This window comes from Chlorocebus sabaeus, chromosome 10 (genome assembly GCF_047675955.1).
Source record: "Chlorocebus sabaeus isolate Y175 chromosome 10, mChlSab1.0.hap1, whole genome shotgun sequence".
Classification (NCBI taxonomy): Eukaryota; Metazoa; Chordata; class Mammalia; order Primates; family Cercopithecidae; genus Chlorocebus; species Chlorocebus sabaeus.
The window spans coordinates 82,688,272-82,709,245 of NC_132913.1; the positions used below are offsets into that span (position 1 = coordinate 82,688,272).

The 20,974-nt window shown below is 38.3% G+C and overlaps 1 long non-coding RNA gene across 9 annotated transcripts in view; it reads right to left on the reverse strand.

Annotated features, from left to right (window-relative positions):
• LOC103217558 (uncharacterized) overlaps positions 1-20,974 on the reverse strand; it is a 333,833-nt gene that overhangs the window by 210,874 nt on the left and 101,985 nt on the right. For 6 of the 9 annotated variants that reach the window (XR_012094248.1, XR_012094249.1, XR_012094247.1 and 3 more), the window contains one exon: positions 12,668-12,800. The exons of 1 other annotated variant lie outside the window; for it this stretch is intronic. This is a non-coding gene — a long non-coding RNA (uncharacterized lncRNA). Of the gene's footprint in view, positions 1-12,667; positions 12,801-16,498; positions 19,672-20,974 lie in introns of those variants that run through there. 2 more of the 9 variants (XR_012094252.1, XR_012094253.1) reach the window with 1 other exon arrangement.

Genomic DNA, 20,974 nt, shown 5'->3' on the forward strand with positions numbered 1-20,974 from the left:
TATATATACTCATTCAGATAAAAGCCTATGTTCTTTTTGTCTTTTAAATTTAACGTTAATAACCAATATATGTACCTTTCGTTTTAATAGAATTCCTGAGTGTTTTAAAATGTTTTTGAAAAGTAAATATTTATATGATAGTTTTATAAAGTATACCATCAAGATAAAATGAATAACTTTAAAAGCAGATAAGATCCTGAAAGAAAAACAAAATCAAGTATGAATGTAATCACTAGGAAATAACTAAAAAGCAGAATTACCCATTTATCATGAATTACTAAATAAATAAAAGTTTTGGAATGTTTTTGGAACTGCAAGTAAATCAAAAGGTCATTTGGTCCATCTACCATTTGTGGATAAGTCTATAATTAAAAGTCATCCTAGACAAATAGTTGTCAATCATTCTTCTAAAAAATGCTTGGAACATTCCCTGACATCAATTCTAGGGCCCAGTGATTTATTAATTACCTCTAGAATAGTTTTCTTCTCTTTCTGCTTTTCCTCTGGTTCACCTTCTGAAGAAATTACAAATAATCTTTCATAAACTAGACCAGTGTTTATCAAACTGTAGTCCAATCGACATTTTTACTTTAATGAAATAGAAAATACCAGAGTGCATTGTATTAGTCCATTTTTATGCTGCTAATCAACATATACCCCAGACTGGGCAATTTACAAAAGAAAGAGGTTTAATGTATAAACAGTTCCGCGTGGCTGGGGAAGCCTCACAATCATGGCAGAAGGCAAAGAGGACCAAGTCACATCTTAAATGGATGGCTGCAGGCAGAGAGAGAGCTTGTGAAGGGAAACTCCCATTTTTAAAGCCATCAGATATCATGAACTGATTCACTATCACAAGAACAGCACAGGAAAGACTTGACCCCATGATTCAATTATTTCCCACTGAGTCCCTCCCAAAACATGTGGGAATTCAAAATGAGATGTGTATGGGAACACAACCAAACCATATCACGCATTGTGCAAGGGAAAAAACTTGATTCATGAAACTTGTTTGTTATTCATATATATGTATGTATGAACTGGATAATTATTTGTATACAAGTATGTGTGTGTCAAGATAAAATATATTTTTTACTAAGTATAAATGCTTAAAGAAAAACATTTGAAAAACATAGGTGTCTGTTAGAATATCAAGAATTTTTCTTTGGTCACTTTTTATTCCTTCTATGGTTGGAGTGTATTTTCTAACCACGTATTTCTCCTCTGGGGAAATGATATGGTTTGTCTCTGTGTCCCTACCCAAACCTCATCTTAAATAGTAATCCCCCCATGTCACAGGGGGTACCTGGTGGGAGGTGACTGGATAATGTGGGCGGATTTCCCCCTCGCTGTTCTCAAGTTAGTGAGTGAGTTCCCCCCTCCCCCAGACCTGTTTGGTAAGTGTCTGGCAGTTTCCCCTGCATTCTTTCTCTCTCCTGCTGCCCTGTGAAGAAGGTGTCTGCTTCCCCTTCACCTTCCACCCTGATTCTAAGTTTCCTGAGGCCTCCCAGCTCTGTGGAACGTGAGTCAATTAAACCTCTTTCCTTTATAAGTTACCTAGTCCTGGGTAGTATCTTTACAGCAATGTGAGAACAGACTAATACGGGGACTTACAAAATTGTTATTGTTCTCACAATTTACTCCTTCTTGATTGTTCAATTTTGCTTTGGAAAAAATTCATAAAATATTTTCTTAGAGACTATTTTTTTACTAAATTACATAAACCTAGATACGTACCTCTTAGAAAATGAGACTAATTTAAAACCTCTGACATACAATTTTTGACATAACTGCTATTTAGCCTTTACATCAATAAGAATAGCTCACAATGTCTATGTGTATCAGCAAACTTTTAAATTGTTATTAGAATTGATGATATAAGCAGGAATTGTTTTTTCTGTATGTGGTACAATTGAAACCTCAATTATGGCACAATAAATATCATTGCTTTGACATGTAATACAAAAGACATTTAAGGAAGGATTTTTCCATATTAATTTGACACAATTTTTCATTACTAGAGGCAGCAATATCAGAACTAGGAATTAGTTTCCAGCACTGATAATATGAATCTTCCCTGAAATAAAACTTAAAGAGATAAACAGGCTTGTGATAATGTTCTAAAATTCAGAACTTTCCCTAGAGAATTTTTCTTTTTAAATCAACTTTATTCATTTATAATACACATAAAGTAAAATTCCAAACATTTTAAGTGTACAGTCTGATGAATTTTGACAATGTATACATTTATGTAACCAGCACACTTTCCAGTCAATCCTTCTTCAACTATACTATATGCATCAGTAGCACTTTTATGCCTGGCTTCTTGTGTAGTTTACTTCTTTTCATTGCTGAACAATATTCTATTATAGGGATATATCACAAATTTGTTATCTATTCACCTATCAATAAAAATTTTGGTTGTTTCTAATTTGGGGCTATTATGAATAACGCAACTATGAATATTCGTGTATAAATCTTTTTGTGAATATGTATTTTCATTTATCTTGGATAAATACTGAGGATTAGAATTGCTGGGTCACATGTTAAGGGTATGTTTACTTCGTAAATGACTGTCAAATCATTATTCAAAGCAGTTGTGCTATTTTATGCTAACCAATGTATAAAAGTTTATTTGCCATCTATCTTTGTCAACACTTAGTGTTTTATCTTTTAATTTTAGCTATTGTATCAGCCAGGGTTCTCCAAAGAAACAGACCAATAGGAGATTAGATAGATAGGTAGATAGGTAGGTAGGTAGGTAGATAGATAGATAGATAGATAGATAGATAGATAGATAGATAGATATAATTTTTAAATTATCTATGTTGTATGTATATTGTGTGTGTAAGTTATAAGTTATAATAAGGAATTAGTTCATGCAATTATGGAGGATGAGAAGTCCTGAGATCATGGACAGATTTTCCCGGCTGGGCATTTTATGGGTTCAGTATTAAATAAAACTTGGAAAGTTTCAAATATCTGCATAATTTTCTTCACATTTGAAAGTTTTACAACTTTCAGGTGAATGCACTGAAACATTTCAGAGTAGTTTCAGTCTTTTAGGCATTAAGGATTATAAACATGACCATTTAAAATTTTCCCACAACTTTTTATTGATATATTTTGGGGGTACATTGAGTATTTAATTTTGTGAACAGGATTTTCCATACACTGGAATTTTTCCATAAATGGGCACCTGTATGCCAAGAACTGTTCAAAGTGCCTGATGATTTTTAAATTATTTAATCATTTAATCATTATAACCATAGGATGTAGTTACCAATACTACCCCTATTTTACAACTGTCTGTGGCACAGACAGAAATGGATAACTTGTTCATGTTTGCACAGCTTGTAAGTAAAAGAGCTCGGAAACGAATCCAAATAGAATATTGGTTCTTCTTGGGTTCTATTGTAATTCTAATCCAATTCTGGATATTCAAAAATCATCTTTGATTAATATACCTGGGGCTTAATGTGTAATATATTTGGTCTTTGTCCTAAGTTCTACAGAGGTCTTTGTTCCAATCTGCATTCTTGACCGCTATGTTATATTACCTCTCTATGGAGTGATATGTTTTCTCTTCCTATGGGGTTTTAATTTCTGAAATTAAAAAATGGCTAATATGAGACATTGCACCTAGCTGGGTGCATGATAGGCCTTGGGAAGGGACCAATAAGATCCTCACATATTTTTTTTATTATGCCCTTATAGGAAAACATTCACTTTTCCCAAAGCAAAATAGTTACACTATCATTTAGACACTATAATTTCTAGATATTGTAAAAATAGAAGAAAAATCAAAAAGCTATTTTTCCTGCTCTGTACTCACTACTCACACACTCAATACAACACTTCTGGCTCCAGATGTATGGGATTTCTTTCTCACACACACTGTGTGAGAAAACAATCAATCCTGCAGTAGACTCTCCAGCAGACACCATCTGGCTGTCCTTTCATTCCATTCTGACACTACCTACCTGGAGATGATGTCAAATCCTGCAGGCTGTGAGCTCAATCCCACAAGTTTATGTCCCACTTCAGATGTCAGTTGAAAGCCCCAGGTTGTTACCTATGCTTCTGAATGACCACTGGGTTCTCACAACCCCCTTCTCAGGGCTTGATTAATTTGCAAGAGTGGCTCATAACACTTTATTTACATTTACTAGTTTATTATAAAGAATATTACAGGCCAGGTGTGGTAGTTTACGCCTGTAATCCCAGCACTTTGGGAGGTGGAGGTGGGTGGATCACCTGAGGTCGGGCATTTGAGACCAGCCTGACCAACATGGTGAAACCCTGTCTGTACTAAAAATACAAAAATTAGCTGGGCGTAGTGGTGCACGCCTGTAGTCCCAGCTACTCCGGAGGCTACTCAATCGCTGGAACCCGGGAGGCTGAGGTTGTAGTGAACCGAGATCGTGCCATTGCACTCCAGCCTGGGGGACGGAGAGAGATTCGTCTTAAAGAAAAAAAAAAAAAACAGGTAGCCGTCCGCCGCCAGTCACTTCAGCTGTGAAGCACTCTAGGAGCCCTCTGGGTGCAGCCCCGCCTGCCGCCGCCCACACTGCCGTGAAGAAGCAGTTCAACCTCATGAAGCAGGTGGCCAGCCTAACCATGGGCGGCCTTTCAACCTAGCTCCTTCACCTAGCAGAGCCTTTCAACCCAGCTCCTGCAGGCAGCGGAGGTGCAGATGTGAGCAAAGCCTCTGCAGCAGCATTTGGCAGATGATGCCACAATCCATCAGCTCCAAGTCCAACCAGGCTCCTAAGAAGCACAGCAGAGGAGCAGGGATTGGCATCTGCTCTTCTGAAACCTGAAGACTGGGTCTGCTGAGAACATCAGAGAAAGACTGTCCTTGCCATCCACACTATAGCAAACTTCAGGACCATGAACTTTGGGTTCATAATCTCACAACTGAAAAGGGTCCCTCCACACTCTTGGAACTGTACACCCATTGGAACCCTTAAGGCAAGCTAACCAGGGAAGTTTCTCCCCAGAAGAAAATGGTATCCTTGATGTGAACAGCTTTTCCCAAGATCACAGATCGAGACTTCTCTACTATCATGAGACTCTTGTTTTTGAATATTTTTCCTTGCTTATGCCTCTGTGAACAACAGAAATGGAAAAGGGGTCTGTAGTGTGCACTTCTGGGACACACTTTTATTTGTGAAGGATTTTGCAGCCAGCTTTATATATGGATAATCTCATACTCTGATAGCTAAAAGATGAAGGCCCAATGTAGGTGAGAAACTTTAATGGTACATGCATGGCCTCATAATCAGTCAGAAACAGAATATTGGTTCATGTCTCTTAACCCACATCATGGGTTAAAGAGAACATTGCTAAGAGGTTTTCACTCTTCTAGAAGGGCATCGCTTGTTAGGTCCTTTTTCCATGATTTGGAGTAAAAGAAGCAATGATTAGAAATGTATCCCTCATGATAGGCTCTACAGCAGATTCCACTGTAAAGCCTACAGTTACATGACAGACTTTAAATTCTCCTGTGAAAGTTACGGTAGAATTGGCTGAACAGAGAAGTACCCGTGCAGCTGCTGGCACATGTAGCATGTGAAGAAATACATCAGATGAAGAGTAGAGGGATTCCGTCGTAGGAGATTAACAAAGTGATTGCTTAGTTTAGTGAGTAGAGTCTTTATCTAGCTCACTCTTTGATCTATTTGATTTCAGATCGTTTGGTTTATGCGGATCCTGGGTAAGGAGAATACTCCAAACTTGGTGTTATCTTTCTAATAGGCATTACAATAGTCTCCCTGGTGTACTGTATTCTCTCAAAGGTTTTAAGTACTTCCATGCAGCCATCTCCAGAATGTCAAATGGTCTCTCTTCAACTGAATGACAAGAGATGAAAGAAAGGTGTGACCATGAGGACACCATAACCTATGAATGACCTGCTGAAACCAGAAATACAAAATCACGGTAACTGAGAGTAGCACAAAGGCTGTAAGTTTTGGTCACACTCTTACCTAAATGAGAAACTGACCAAAAGGGAAATTTTTTAAAACAAAATTATGGGAGGCCATTGTTTTGGACTGAGTTCATGAGCTGGTCCCCAACAGACCAAGCAAAACCAAAATGGAGTCCCTCGTGCTAAGACTTTAAGGAAACACATAGATCCTAGAACAGACCACGGACCAGGTTTTGTTTTTCTTCCTCAAATCTCCATAACAAACATTCCTCACAGCATAGGTATCCACCCTGTGAGGTTCCCATTAAATCTTTTAACCGAATTCATTTCCTCTCACCTAGAGACCATCAAGCTTCAGGACATGCTACAAGGGTTCCAGCCAGTTCCAGGTGGAGACACCACCCCTGGCCATCAAGGAGCTACCCTTCCTCCATGAGATAGAGCAGGGCAAAAGTTCCATGATCTCCAGTAGGTTGGGACTACACCCCAAGCCCGCATGAAGCAGTTACAGAAGAAAGACCATCAGTCTCTCCACCTGCCATAAAGATTTATTGGAATCCCATCTTTCAGGGAGGAAATGAGGCAGGAGAACAGGACTTGCAGGCAGGGAGCCTAAGGACTTCCTAGAACTAAATCAAATGGAAACACTTCAGCTATGACAGGAAATAGCCTCTCCATTTACATAGGGTGTACCAGAGTAAATGACTTTGTAACTTCGTCCTCTTCATTTATGTAGGATGTACACCAAGTAACCAGTGGAAACCTCTAGAGGGTATTTAAACCCCAGAAAACTCTGTAACTTGGCCCTTGAGCCACTTGCTTGGGCCCACTTCCACCCTGTGGCATGTGCTTTCATTTTCAATAAATCTCTGCTTTTGTTGCTTTGCTTTTTCAAAAAAAAGAAAAAAGAACATTACAAAGGAAACTGGTGAACAGCAGATGGAAGAGATGCACCGGGCAAGGCATGTGGGAAGAGGTGTGCAGCTTCCATGCCTTCTCTGGGCATGCTACCTTCTAGGAACCTCCACATGTTCAATTATCCAGAACCTCTTCAAATCTCATTCAAGCATTTTTGTAGAGCTTTATCTTTGGCCCTATCCCTCCTTTCCCCACCCTGTCACCTCATTAGTATAAACTCAGGTGTGACCAAAAGGTCTTGAAACAAAAGACACTTTTATTATTCAGGAAATTCCAAGAGTTTTAGGAAGTTTGTATAAGAACCAAATATTATAACAAAAGATGCTGCTGTCACTCTTATCACTCAAAAAACAACAAGGGTTTAGAAGGTCTATATCAGGAAACCAGGACAAAAACCATACACAGTTCACATTAAACCACAGGTACATTAATCAAAGATTATTTTTTGAAAATCCAGAATTGGCATCAGACAAACAATAATTCAAAAAATTTGGAGGGGCTTCCAGATGGCTAACTGAAGGCATCTGGTACTCACCTCCTCCACAAAGAAGAACTGAAATAGCAAGCAGATAATCACACTTCAAATAGATCATCTAAGAGAGAATACTGGAATTCAACAGAAAAGTGACGGGAAACATCTAATCAAGGAAGGAGAGGAAAGCGAGGCAGCCTTCTGGGCCAGGATCAGCTGGGAGCCTGGAGGGGCTCCTGAATGCAGAGAAAGGGTAAGTGAAATACCCCCTGCAGTCCCACATCCCCACTGTGAACTCCTGTAATCCTAGCCATAGGAGACCCCTTCAGCCCTCACAGGCCCTGAGACTGTATAGCGAGCTGCCTGGAGACAGAGGAACTGCATCGCTGCAGAGGGGAGGCTCACACTGGGTCCCACCCCATGCCCAGTCCTAAGCAACTACAGCAAGGCACCATATTGAGAGCCCAGTCCCCACCAGACTGCTTCCTGCCCAGGAGCCCAACAGCCCCTGCCTGTTCACATCTTTGGAGCCCCATTGACATACCCCACCCACTAGCACTGCTGCATTAGGGCTGAAACACAAGTCATTGGCAAAGACCCCACTTCCCCCAGCAGCAAAGCCACTGTGCATTTTCACAGACCTGAACATAAACTCTCCCACCTTCAGCTGCCACCACTGTGGGCTGCTGCTACCAAGGCCAAAGTGCTAGTAAAGAGGGCGCTCCCCAGCTACCTGTATGACTGCTGCCACTGAAAGCAACCCCATCCTCCCAAGTAGCAGGCTGAAGCAGAGCCATTGCCACACCCAACCAAAGCACTCCACTGAGGGCTTAGGGATTACCCAACCCCTGCCTACCACAGCCAGAGACTGCATGCACCACTGTGGGAATTGAGGACAGGTCCACCCAGTCTGGCTCTATCCCCTGTCCCCCAGTGCATGGGATTGCTGTCTGAAGGCCTGGAGGCTGCCCAACCCAGTCCACCACCATTGGCACCTGAGCACTTATCCCGGGGGCCTGAGGTCAGGTCTGCCTAACTTGCCACTACAACCACAGTTGGCACCCACCCACACGTACCACCTATGAGCCTGGAAACTGGCTTGTCAAGCCTATTGCAGCCACCACCAACATCAGCACAAACCACTTGGAAGCCAGAATGTTGTCCTGCCAATGCTACTGCCATCACCCATGCCATGCTGACTACCCTCAGGACTGAAAACATGCCCACCTGGTCAGCCCACTGCTGCCACTTCCAGTACCTGAGCAAGCTGCCTGGAGGCCTAAGAATTGGCCTGCCTGGACTTGCTAACACCAGTGCCATGTACACTGCCTTGGGGCCCAAGGACAAGTACACTTGGCCTACAGCTGCCACCATTAGGGCTCAAAGATAGGTCCACCTAGCATTTCCATTCCCAGCAAACCTTCACCACGGCCTCTACCAATAACCACGCCATAAGCCACTAGGGAAATTAGATACCACTGACGTTGAAGAAATCATGCAGAGACTACACTACTGCACACACCCAGAATCAAAGCCAAAGTGCTCTACCAAACCAATACCACAGATACATCTTCAGAAAAAAATTCTCTCCTAAGAAAGCAAATTCAACAGGTTAGAAGAAGCAACTGTAATACCTGATGTGCAGATACATGAAAAAGCAAGGAAATATGACACCTCCAAAAAAACACAATAATTATCATAAAAGATACATACAAAATCCTGGAAAAGAATTCAAAACAATGATACTAAAGAGCTAAATGAAATATAAGAGAATACAAAAAAAACATACAAAAAATCAGAAAAACAATTCATGGTATGAATGAGAAATTTACCGAAGAAATAGATATCATTAAAAAAAATCAAACAGAAATTCTAGAACTCAATAATTTATTAAATGAAATAGAAAACACATTTGAAAGTTTCAGTAATAGACTAGATCAAGCAGTAAAAAAAAAAAAACAGAAATTCTAGAACTGAATAATTTATTAAATGAAATATAAAATACATTTGAAAGCTTCAATAATAGACCAGATCAAGCAGAAGAAAAACCAACAGAATTTAAAGATGGTCTTCTGAAATAAGCCAGTCAGACAAAAATAAATAACTTAAAAATAAAGAACTAAAAAGAATGAACAAAGCCTACATGACAAACAGGACACCATAAAACAAGCAAATATTTGAATTTTTAATGTCTCACAAAGCAAAGAGAAAACAAAAGAGACAGAAAACCTATTTAACAAAATAATAGCTGAAAACTACCCAAGTTTAGCAAGAGATTTAGACATCCAGGTAGGGGAAGCTCAGAGATCTCCAATTAAATACAACTCAAAAAGATCTCTCCCATGGTACATTATAGTCAAACTGTCAAAAGGAAAAGACATATAGAGAATTCTAAAAACAACAAGAGAAAAGTGTGTCATTACTTACAAGGGACCTCCTATCACAGTAACAGTGCATTTCTCAGCAGAAATCTTACAGGTCATGAGAGAATGGATTAATATATTTAAAGTGCTAGAAAAAAAAACCAAACTGTCAGTCACTGATAGTATACCCAGCAACATTATCCTTCATAAATAAAGAAGAAATAAAGTCTTTCCAAGACAAGCAAAAGCTGAGGAAATACATCACCCCTATATCAATCCTTCAAGAAATGCTTAGTGGAATCCTATGTCTGAAAAAAAAAGGGTGATATCTACCATCATGCAAACACATGAAAGTGTAAAACCCACTGGTATAGCAGAGATAAGTAAAAGAAATAGGAAATAAGAAAAAGAAAGGACATAAACGTTCCCACTACAGAAAATCACCAAGCCACTGTGATAAATAATAAGAGAGAAAGACAGGAACAAAGGATACACAAAACAGCCAGAAATCAATTAGTAAAATGACAGGAATAAGCTCTCACATAACAATATTAACCTTGAATTTAAACAGTTTAAACTTTCTACTTAAAAGATGTAGACTGGTTGAATGAATTTTTAAAAATATGACTCAACTGTATGCTGCCTACAAGAAACATCTCACCTGTGAAGACACACATAGACTGAAAATAAAGGAACAGAAAAAGATATTTCATACAAATGGAAACCAAAAGTGAGCAGGAGTAGCTATGTTTATATAGGATGTGTTAGTCCATTCTCACACTGCTATGAAGAAATACCCAAGACTGAGTAGTTTATATAGGAAAGAGGTTTAATTGACTCATGGTTCCACATTGCTGGGGAGACCTCAGGAAACTTAGAGTCATAGTGGAATGCAAAGGAGAAGCAGGCACCTTCTTCACAGGGCAGCAGCATGGAGTGAGTGCAAGCAGGGGAACTGCCAGATGCTTATAAAACCATCAGATCTTGTGAGAACTGAGTCACTATCACAAGAACAGCATTAGGGAAACTGCCCCATTGATCCAATTACCTCCACCTGGTCTCACCCTTGACACATGGGGATTATGGAGATTACAATTCAAGATGAGAATTGGGTGGGGCACAGCGCCAAACCATACAATTAGATAAAACAGACTTTATGTCAAAAACAGTAGAAGGAGACAAAGAAGAGATAACAGAAGGTTGGTTAATAAATAACGAGCATACAATTAGAAGCAATAAGTTCTAATGCTCAATAGCAGAGTAGTGTGACCACAGTTAACAACAATGTATTGTATTAGCTATTAGCTAGAAAAGGGGACTTGAAATGTTCCCAACACACAGAAATTATTAATACTCAAAATGATGGATATCCCAAATACCCTGATTTGATCATTACACAATATGCATGTAACAAATTATGGCCAAGCATGGTGGTTCCCGTCTGTAATCCCAGCACTTTGGGAGGTCAAGCTGGGAGGATTGCTGAGCCCAGGAGTTTGAGACCAGCCTGGGCAACATAGCAAGACCTTGTCTCTACAAAAAAATACAAGAACTAGCAGGCATGATGGCATATGCCTATAGTCCAAGCTACTCAGGAGGCTGAGGCAGGAGGGTCTCTTAAGCCCAGGAGGTCAAGGCTATAGTGAGCCAAGATCATGCCACTGCACTCCAGCCCGGGTGACAGAATGAGATCCTGTCTCAGGGAAAAAAAAAATCATCACATGTATTCCATAAATATGTACAAATATTTATATCAATAAAAAATAATCCAAAAAAAGTGATGTCATCAATGATCTAATCTCATCAATTTTAGGGTCTTTTTTTCTCTTCAACATTTTTAATAGAATTTTATAACCCCCAAACAATCAACTTCCATATAACTAGACAGGAAACCACCTTATACTTAACTAGTAGGTATCATAAATTCTGTTCTCTATTTCTGATTTTGATGAAGAGACTTGTCTGATTGCCATTCTCTATATGATAATTTCATATAACTGAAGTTGGTAATTAAGTTTCTCCTGAAGCCTTAATAATTATGAGTCTTGAAACTTTCTTTATAAACCCCAATTCCCAAACTTTTAGTCAGTTACTTTGTTGAGGGTTCTTGCCAAGTTATGCTCACTTTTTCATGTCTTTTAAAAATTGTTGAGATCCAAATTGGACACATTCCACTATTTATTATTAAAATGTCTTTATCATTTTATCACTCCCCCTTGTGAGTACTGGTTTTAGAGTCAGGAAACTTAGTATCTACTCCCCTTGTTGCAATGTATTAGCTGTTTTGTATTGGGTAAGTCATCTAATTTGTCTTTATCCTGGTTTACTTATATGTAGGTCATAGGAATTGGACTAAAATATATTTCTTGTCTCAAGATGGTATAATTTTCTGATTTCCTTCAGTGAAACACTAACTTTTCATGGATATCTGTGTATAGCTAACTTTTTTACATTCCCTTTTGAAAGCTTTTTTTTGTTCACAAAGCAGATTATTCTTCATTTATCCCCAGAGAGCTCAGTGTACTTATTTTTTTCAGCTTATCAAAGTCATTCAGAATTATAGTTTTCCATTAGGTGAGGGATTCACTTAAAATATCTTCCCTTCAATTGCAACATGCAGTATCTGGGGTCGGGGAGGACTGAAATATTCCTATGTATATTCAATCAGTTTCAAAAAATTTTACAAGATAAACTAGTATGTTAATACTTAGTCTCATAAAGGAAAGGTTTATTAGAAGAAATAGGTCAAAAGGTTAGATTAATCAATCTTTACTGTTCCTCTTCCATTTTCTCCTCTTTCGATAATATTTATTTAACATCCTCTTTTACTGAGTGAGGTGCTGTGCCAATAAAGCATAACAGATGTATTTCTTATCCTTGAAGAACTCAGATCCAAAAATAGGTATCATTGAAGTAAGGAAAAGGGTAAGAAACAGACTTAAAATATGCAGAGAACAGATGACTCTTTTAAAGTATACTTACTTTTACCAATATCTGCTGATTGGACTCTAGTAGTAAAAGGGTCTTCGTCTCCACGGCTGACCGACCTCATGGACTTGGGCAATAATAGCTTCTGCCTCACTCAGCTCCATATGACTTTCAGGAAAGATCTTTTCTGGAAATAGACACTATTTTTACTCTTTTACCGCTACTGTTTTCTCACACCTATCTCCTCTCTATTTCCTTTTTTATCCTCCTCCCCCTGCACCCTCCCCAATATACTTACTACCCTACTTTGTATATAGATAATCCAGTTCAAGTACTTCATGTACAGTCAGCCCCATACTCTGCTTGCCAACTGAGTTTCCAAAATCAGTATCAACTTTTTTCTTAAAATTACTCTCAGGTTGGGGGCAGGGGGAGGGAGCACATTAGGACAAATACCTAATGCATGCAGGGCTTAAAACCTCGATGATGGGCTGATGGGTGCAGCAAACCACCATGGCACATGTATACCTATGTAACAAACCTGCATGCTCTGCACATGTATCCCAGAACTTAAATTTTTTTTTTAAATAAAAAAAATTACACTCAAATTCTTTCTTCCTATGATAAAGGTGTCCTGAGAAAGAATAATATCATTCAAATGTAGCATCTTTCTGTAAGGAGGCTGAGAGTTATTAGTTGCTGGAGTGAGGTATAGATATTCTTAACTTGCAGACACACAGTGGAAGAAGGTCATGGGAACTACAAAGGAAGAGTTAGATAGTTCCTGGTAGGACTGAAATGGAAAGAGTTAAATCTTAGAAATATTCCAGCAATATTTGAGAAAACGCAGTGTCCTAAGGGGCAGATGCAATGGAGGAAAGGAAGGGTAGAATAAGCAGTCTGGGGATATCCTGATGTTCTCATTTGTAACTCTAGATAAGGAACTGGACAGTTAAAGAGAAACAGCAACAGACGAACTTTAATGAGAGGGATTTGATGGTTAAATTATTAGTCACTAACTCACTCTTGAAGCAAACATATAAACATCCAGCCTTCTTTCCTTTTTAAAATATGGCTAATGGTGCTCCCCTACTGAGGGAACATCAAAATAACAATAAAAATCATTGAAAAGTTACTAGTAAAATGTTCCTTAAATAATATCTTTTCTTTCCTGAATTTTTTCCAAGCTTTATTCAATTTTTTTATAGATTTACTTTAACATGTGTTTTTTAACTCAGGCAGAATATAGCTATCCTATTTAGATACCTAAAGAATTTTTCCTTTGTCAGTTGAAAAATATTATTCATGCCTATAAAGTTCTAATAGTGATCATCATAATGTAAAATAGGATTTGTGCTTTTCTTCTTTTTCAAATAAAATGATATATGAGGGAAAACTCGTCATGAAAATGACAGTGAACACAAACATGATAATGGGGAGATGCTGAATCAGGTAAACCACAATATTCAATATAAACCAAATCATTTAAGAATTCCTTTTCCAGAAACGGATGCATTTAAATTGCTATTTAGGTGCTCTTACACATTGCTGTTTATAGGGTATGGTTTAAATCCACTGTTCATTTAGTAACAGTTCAGTTGCTAAGGGTGTTAATGAACAAGGTATAATTTGAGCCATTTATTTAAGACACACAAGTACTTCCAAGCAAGGAAAAAGGATCTTCCTCTCTGCAGGGGCCCATATGTAGAAAAATACTGATTTTATGTGGATTCTGGTGACAACGTTAGAGTCAATAAAAGTTTAAAGTTAAACACCTAATGGGATTTTTTTTAATTCAGTGGAAATAAAATTCAGTGCATTTGTGTTTACAGGCTTTTCCTTTTTTGCTTGGTGTTTTAAAAAATGCTTCTAAAAGAGCTGAATGTTTTATTGATTAGCCAACTCAACAATTTTTTACTATGTATAAATAATTGCTAGGTGTTTCAGCAAATTCTAGTTGTAAAAGTGACTGGAGCCAACATTATTTGGTAAATCACTATAATTCCTTACTAAACATTTTTCATATTTCAATTAACTTTTTTCCTCCACTAAGTACTAAACGATGAAATAAATGTACAGTTAGAAATAGTTTTGTCATTACTATTTTATAAAGCACAATCATTTTTGGATACATAAGCTGGCAGTAAAATAATTGCATTTTGTTTTAATTGATGCTTAAGTCTCTTTAAGACAATTATTAACCTCCTTTAAAGATAAGCCAGAAAATATCTTCATATATTTAGCACTTTTCTGACACCAAGCAGTTCATTATTGTCCTAGAGGGGTAGAGGGGTGACGAGGCCCACCAAAATGTAATTCTAGGACAGATAGTCCCAATGGTCATAGAGGATGAGTATCTTAAACCATTTAATAAAACTTCTATGAAAGAAGAAAATGCTACTGAGTATCGTCATCATTTTGTAACAGCGGAGGTGGGTTTCAGACATGCTCCTTTCCTGTGTGCAAATGTGGAACATCTGTGGGAGCAAATGCCTGTGCAGGCTGTGCAAACAAAAATAGAAGGCTTTCCATTTTGAAATCTCCTTCCCGGATATTGTTGGAGATGAAAAGAAAAGCAGACCAGATCCTTTTTATGGCATTTTAAGTTGGTATTTACAGTTGCTACAAAGGATAATTATGTTTGCCCATTGTTTCAAGACAATGATCCTATTGATGATTTTTTAATGTCCCCAAGCATGACTCACCTAAGTAGATAAAAGAAAGCAGTGATGCTTTTAGCGAAGACATAGATTATATTACCTTCTGCTTAGTTCAAAGTCTCCATGATCACAGACCAGAAAGTAATTTGGAAAGGATGAATTCTACTCTCTTTCTGCTAACATAGTTAAGACTGCCATTCCAGCTGGGCATGGTGCCTCATGCCTGTAATCCCAGCACTTTGGGAGGCCAAGGCAGAAGGATTGCTTAAGGCCAGAAGATTGAGGCTGCAGTGAGCTATAATCACGCCACTGCAGTCTAGCCTGGGCAACAGAACAAGACTCTGTCTCAAAAAAAAAAAAAAAAACTGTCATTCCAGATTACTTTAAAAAACTCACTTGACTTTATTCAAGTAATAACTCGAATATTTCAGTTAGATTTGGGTCATAACAACCTTGTTTGGTTATTACAATCTTAGACTAATTCCCGTAGTCACACCAAGTTAATTTAGACTAAATAATTGAAAACAATGGAGGAAAGTACTAACTATAGCATTTAGAATAATTCAATTTTTTTTTCTTCTCTCAGATGTTTATGAACCAAAGAATATATCACATGTTGGGGTTAGAAAATTGGACATTACACAGTAATTCCACATAAGAATCAGAAGTCTGCAAATGTTCTTTTGGTCATTCTGGTGGAAGACAGATATATTGAATTATTCTACAATTGCCAGTTGACTGTCTCTTAAGTCCTGCTATGTTCTATTCACCGTATCATGTAAAATAAACATCCTTGTTTTTGGAATTTAGCAGATAATTATTGGGGGCTTCCTTTATCACTGAGATGTAATCCCCACATGTCAAGGAAGGGAGGTGATTGGATCATGAGGGAGGTTTCCCCCAGGCTTTTCTCATGATAGTGAGTGAGTTCTCACAAGAACTGATGATTTTATAAGCGTCTAGCATTTCCCCTACTTGCCACCATGTGAAGAAGGTCCTTGCTTCCTCTTCATCATCTGTCATGATTGCAAGTTTAGGCCTCTTCAACCACGTGGAACTGTGAGTCAATCAAACCTCTTTCCTTTATAAATTACCCAGTCTCGGGTATTTCTTTATAGCAGTGTGAAAACAGACTAATACATGTCACATATTAAAAACTGCACATTGTGAGCCTTATTTAGTATGTTTTATTTAGAAAGTGTCGTGCCAATTACATAACTTTTTTAAATTTTTTCATCGCAAGGAAAGGAGCTATAGTGTGTTTCAGTTTAAGTATTATTTATTATAAAGCAGCAACATTTTAATCCACTGAAAAAAAAAACTGTTATAGTTGTTGAAAAGAAACTAGACCTGATTTATAAAGAGTAAGACAAAATTTTTGAGATTAGACAGAAATATTTTAAGCAGTGTGATGAAAGAATGACAACTGCCATTTTTTTCCTTTTTGAAAAAAAATACCAGTATTGATATATTAGTGTGGTAAGGTGATTCTGTACAGAAAAGCTTGCAGTTGTTTTTAAAATTTTACTGCGTTTGTTAAACTAGAAAGCTGCTGATAGCAAATTATATGAGTTATTCTAGAATTTCCTAGCAAGAGATTACCATAGTCTAACCACAAACTGTTGTGTCAATTCCACATTTAAAAAGTAATTTTCCATGTGATATATGTAAAATTCAAAATAGTATTCACATTTGTTGAAATGTACTAAATGTTTTTGCTGAACAGAGAACTTTTAAAACCTGGAATTTTTTCTTCACATTCTTATCCTTAAATTTATAACTTTTATCTTTTCCTTCTGTTCTCTGTAAGGATGTGGGGGAAATTTTTGCTGTAAAGTTTAATGCACTTCATTGTGGTTTATGGGTGCAAAGCCTAAGTCATCAAAAGCATATTATGTAAGTCTGATTACTCTTCTTGCAAAGATCTTTTGGAATTCATCTCACACACTCTGCAATTAGAAGTAAAGATTTTAGCCTTCTTGCAAAGATCTTTTGGAATTCATTTCACACACTCTGCAATTAGAAGTAAAGATATGGATGAATATAGGGAAAACTGGCCAGGAGTGGTGACTCAGGCCTGTAATCCCAGCATTTTGAGAGGCCAAGGTGGATGGATCACTTGAGGTCAGGAGTTCGAGACCAGCCTGGCCAACATGGTGAAACCCTGTCTCTACCAAAAATACAAAAATTAGCTGGACATGGTGTTGCACACCTGTAATCCCAGCTACTTGAGAGGCTGACACAGGAGAACTGCTTGAACCCAGGAGGCAGAGGTTGCAGTGAGCCGAGATTGCACCACAGCACTCCAATCTGTGTGACAGAGCGATACTCCATCTCAAAAAATATATATATACATAAATATATATACACACACACACACATATACATATAGGGAAAACTGAGGTTGTATCCTTGATTGTACTTACTGAATTCCAGAATTGTAATGGAAACATGTTTTTATAATTACCGTTTATTTTAGCTCTGTGTCAGTGTCTAATTGGATTTTTTATAAACAACATTCATACAGATAAAAACTTTAGAAATAAAATTAGATGTTATGGAGGATATAAAACAAGGATGCTCTGAATTTGGTCTTTGTGAAGCTCAGAGTTTAATATGGGAGATAAGATATGTAAATAACCATGAGAGAGGGATGATGGGTGTTGAGAAATGAACAACTGGGATAATTTAGTGAAGAGGAAAACAGCTTCAGATAAGGCTTGCTGAGTAATACAGCAGAGGAGTTTTGGGAATTAGTTGGGTAGAAATAATCAGAAGTTGAAAAAAGCAAGGAAGTTCATAGTACATAAAATTATTAATAATGAAGGAGTGACCATAACATAAAATTATTAAACTTGAGAAGCTGCAGTCGCTGCTATAACCGGTCAGGGGAGACCGGCAGGCTATGATTCTGCCCTCAGCCCGTGTCTCAGGTTTGTTCATATTCTGCTCTTCCACATTTGTCTTTTCATATTTCAATAGCGAACCCTGTGAATATTGTAAATATTGGAGGCAGTCAAGGGACTCCTTTTGATGAATTTCTGCAATTTATTTTCTCTTCCATTTTTAATGAGCAGAATAACACATGAGGGAAGTTCATTTTCTAACAATGTTCATTCCACACTTGCAACCAAACTCCAAGGCAACATCTGAGAGTGAATCCTCAATCTGGAGCACTGGAGGCTGTGCAGAAGATGAGAGGGGAAGTTGTTTTTCAGATGAGGTGCAGCTGAGCCAAGCTGACACCAGGAGAACTTCAGGTCATCAGGGATTCTCAAGCCATTTGCTGCTGAAGGATTAATGTCAATCTAGGGTCCTGGGTGGATGCCAACTAGAATGATTGCTTGGGGAAAAATTAACTTGGATAAATTGAAAACTGCTCTTTGCCCATATATTAAACAATCTGGAAGCTCTCACTTTTCCATATGGTTTTTGTTTCTGGGCAGCCTGATTACAGATGGATGTGTTTTTTATGTTATTCACGCAGAACACTGGGTAAGTAGAAAAGGTTTAGACAATTGAATTAGATTTGGAGTAGGCTGCTTCAAATGTGTAGGTGATGGAGTGAACTGCATTCCTGAGGCTTCTAAGGTAGTCATTAGCAAGCACAGTGTGGCTACCGCAGGTGAAATTTATCTCATTAATTTTAATTGGGGAAAGTCCTCTTTACTTCCTTTTTCGAATGGCTACACTTCATTCCATGGTTTAATTATGTTATTAATGCATCTCACCAAAAAAGCAGTTCATCTCTTCTTGATCTCCTAATAAGCGTCGTACAACAGTTCATTCAAAACTTCCCTACTGTTTCCAAGTCCTTAATTCTTCACACTCGCATTCTCAACAAATGAGCTCACTTCTATCTCATGAAGGAGCTAAGAGTCCTTTGGCATAAACTTCTCTGTTCTATTCTCAGTTTTGGTTTCTAGACATCACTTCCCATTCCCTAATTTAGTCTCAGGGACAGAGGTCTTTCCTTTTTTTTTTTTTTTTTGAGATGGAATGTCGCTCTGTCACGAGGCTGGAGTGCAGTAGCATGATCTTGGCTCACTGCAACCTCCGCTTCCTGGGTTCAAGCGATTCTCCAGCCTCAGCTTCCCAAGTAGCTGGGACTACAGGCACATGCCACCACTCCCGGCTAATATTTTTGTATTTTTAGTAGAGACGGGGTTTCACCATGTTGGCCAGGATGGTCTTGATCTCTTGACCTCGTGATCCGCCTGCCTTGGCCTCCCAAAGTGCTGGGATTACAAGCGTGAGCCACCGTGCCTGGCCTCCTTTTCTTTCTAAGGCTAAGTGCTGTCTGGCTCCTTGCCTCTCTAAGCATGGCCTGAGGAGCAGAAACATCAGGCTTGTCTGGGAGCTTGTTCCCACTGCAGACTCTCAGAGCCCATGCTGGACCTAGGAGTCAAAATGTGGATATTAGAAAGATCCCCAGGTGATCTGTACACACATTTAACATTTCAATGTAGAGCCTAGTCTTACATTCCCCAGAACTATTTTTCTTGTAATTATTTAATTTCATTGTAATATATCAATTTCTTCCTGTTAGCCTTTTATTAATACATGCTCATAGCTTTTCTCTATCTTGTAAGTCCTTTTTTTCTCTCACCAATTCTCACATTACACTTCAAAAGATTCTTAGCATGTTCTTAATCCGTGTTCTTGTTTTTCAGAGCATCCTTTCATGACAACTCCCAGCGTTTTACTTCCACATGTACCCTGGAAAGTGCCCAATGATCTCCAGCTCCCCAATTCAACAATCTAGTTTTAGTCTTCACGCCTTTACATTTTGTAGAATTTGGCATTGTTCAGCATTTTCTTAAAGTTTTCTCTTTTGGCATCTGTTACACTAGACTTTGCCCAAGGTTAGTCCACAGTGTTGGCTTTTTCTTTCTTTCCTGTTCCCAAATGTGGTTGAAGGATTAACAGGAAAGAATGCTTAGCTATAAATGTGAGTTACCATAATCATAATAGATCCACTGCTTAATTCAGAACTGGGGCATCCCAGGGTAAAGTGAAGTGAAATCCAGGATTTGTATACATATATATATTTTTTCCTTTATTACTTCTCCCAGGAATGTATACATATTTGTTCAAAACAAAAGGAAAGGGGACTTAGGGAAAAGTCCCAAAGACTAAAAGAACTATTAGATTCTTTTGTGTACCATCTTCTAAGAGACAAAAGTGAGCTAAACAGCTTTTAGATTTTTTTTTCCATGATTGAGCATTTTGATATTATAACTATTCTTTTTTTATATATATATATGAGGCGGAGTCTCGCTCTGTCGCCCCTGCTGGAGTGCAGTGACGCGATCTTGGCTCACTGCAAGCTCCGCCTCCCGGGTTCATGCCATTCTCCTGCCTCAGCCTCCTGAGTAGCTGGGACTACAGGCACCCACCACCACGCCCGGCTAATTTTTTTGTATTTTTAGTAGAGACAGGGTTTCACCGTGTTAGCCGGGATGGTCTTGATCTCCTGACCTCATGATCCACCCGCCTCGGCCTCCCAAAGTACTGGGATTACAGGCGTGAGCCACCGCGCCCGGCCTATAACTATTCTTGAGGGAAGTCTCTCAGATGAGTTCTCACTCCTCCTCTATTTGATGGAAATAACTTCAGGTGTCAGAAAAAGTGAACCAAAATTATACCTTCTCAAGGATAACCACAGTTAATACTTTCGGGTTCATCTTTCTAAATTTAC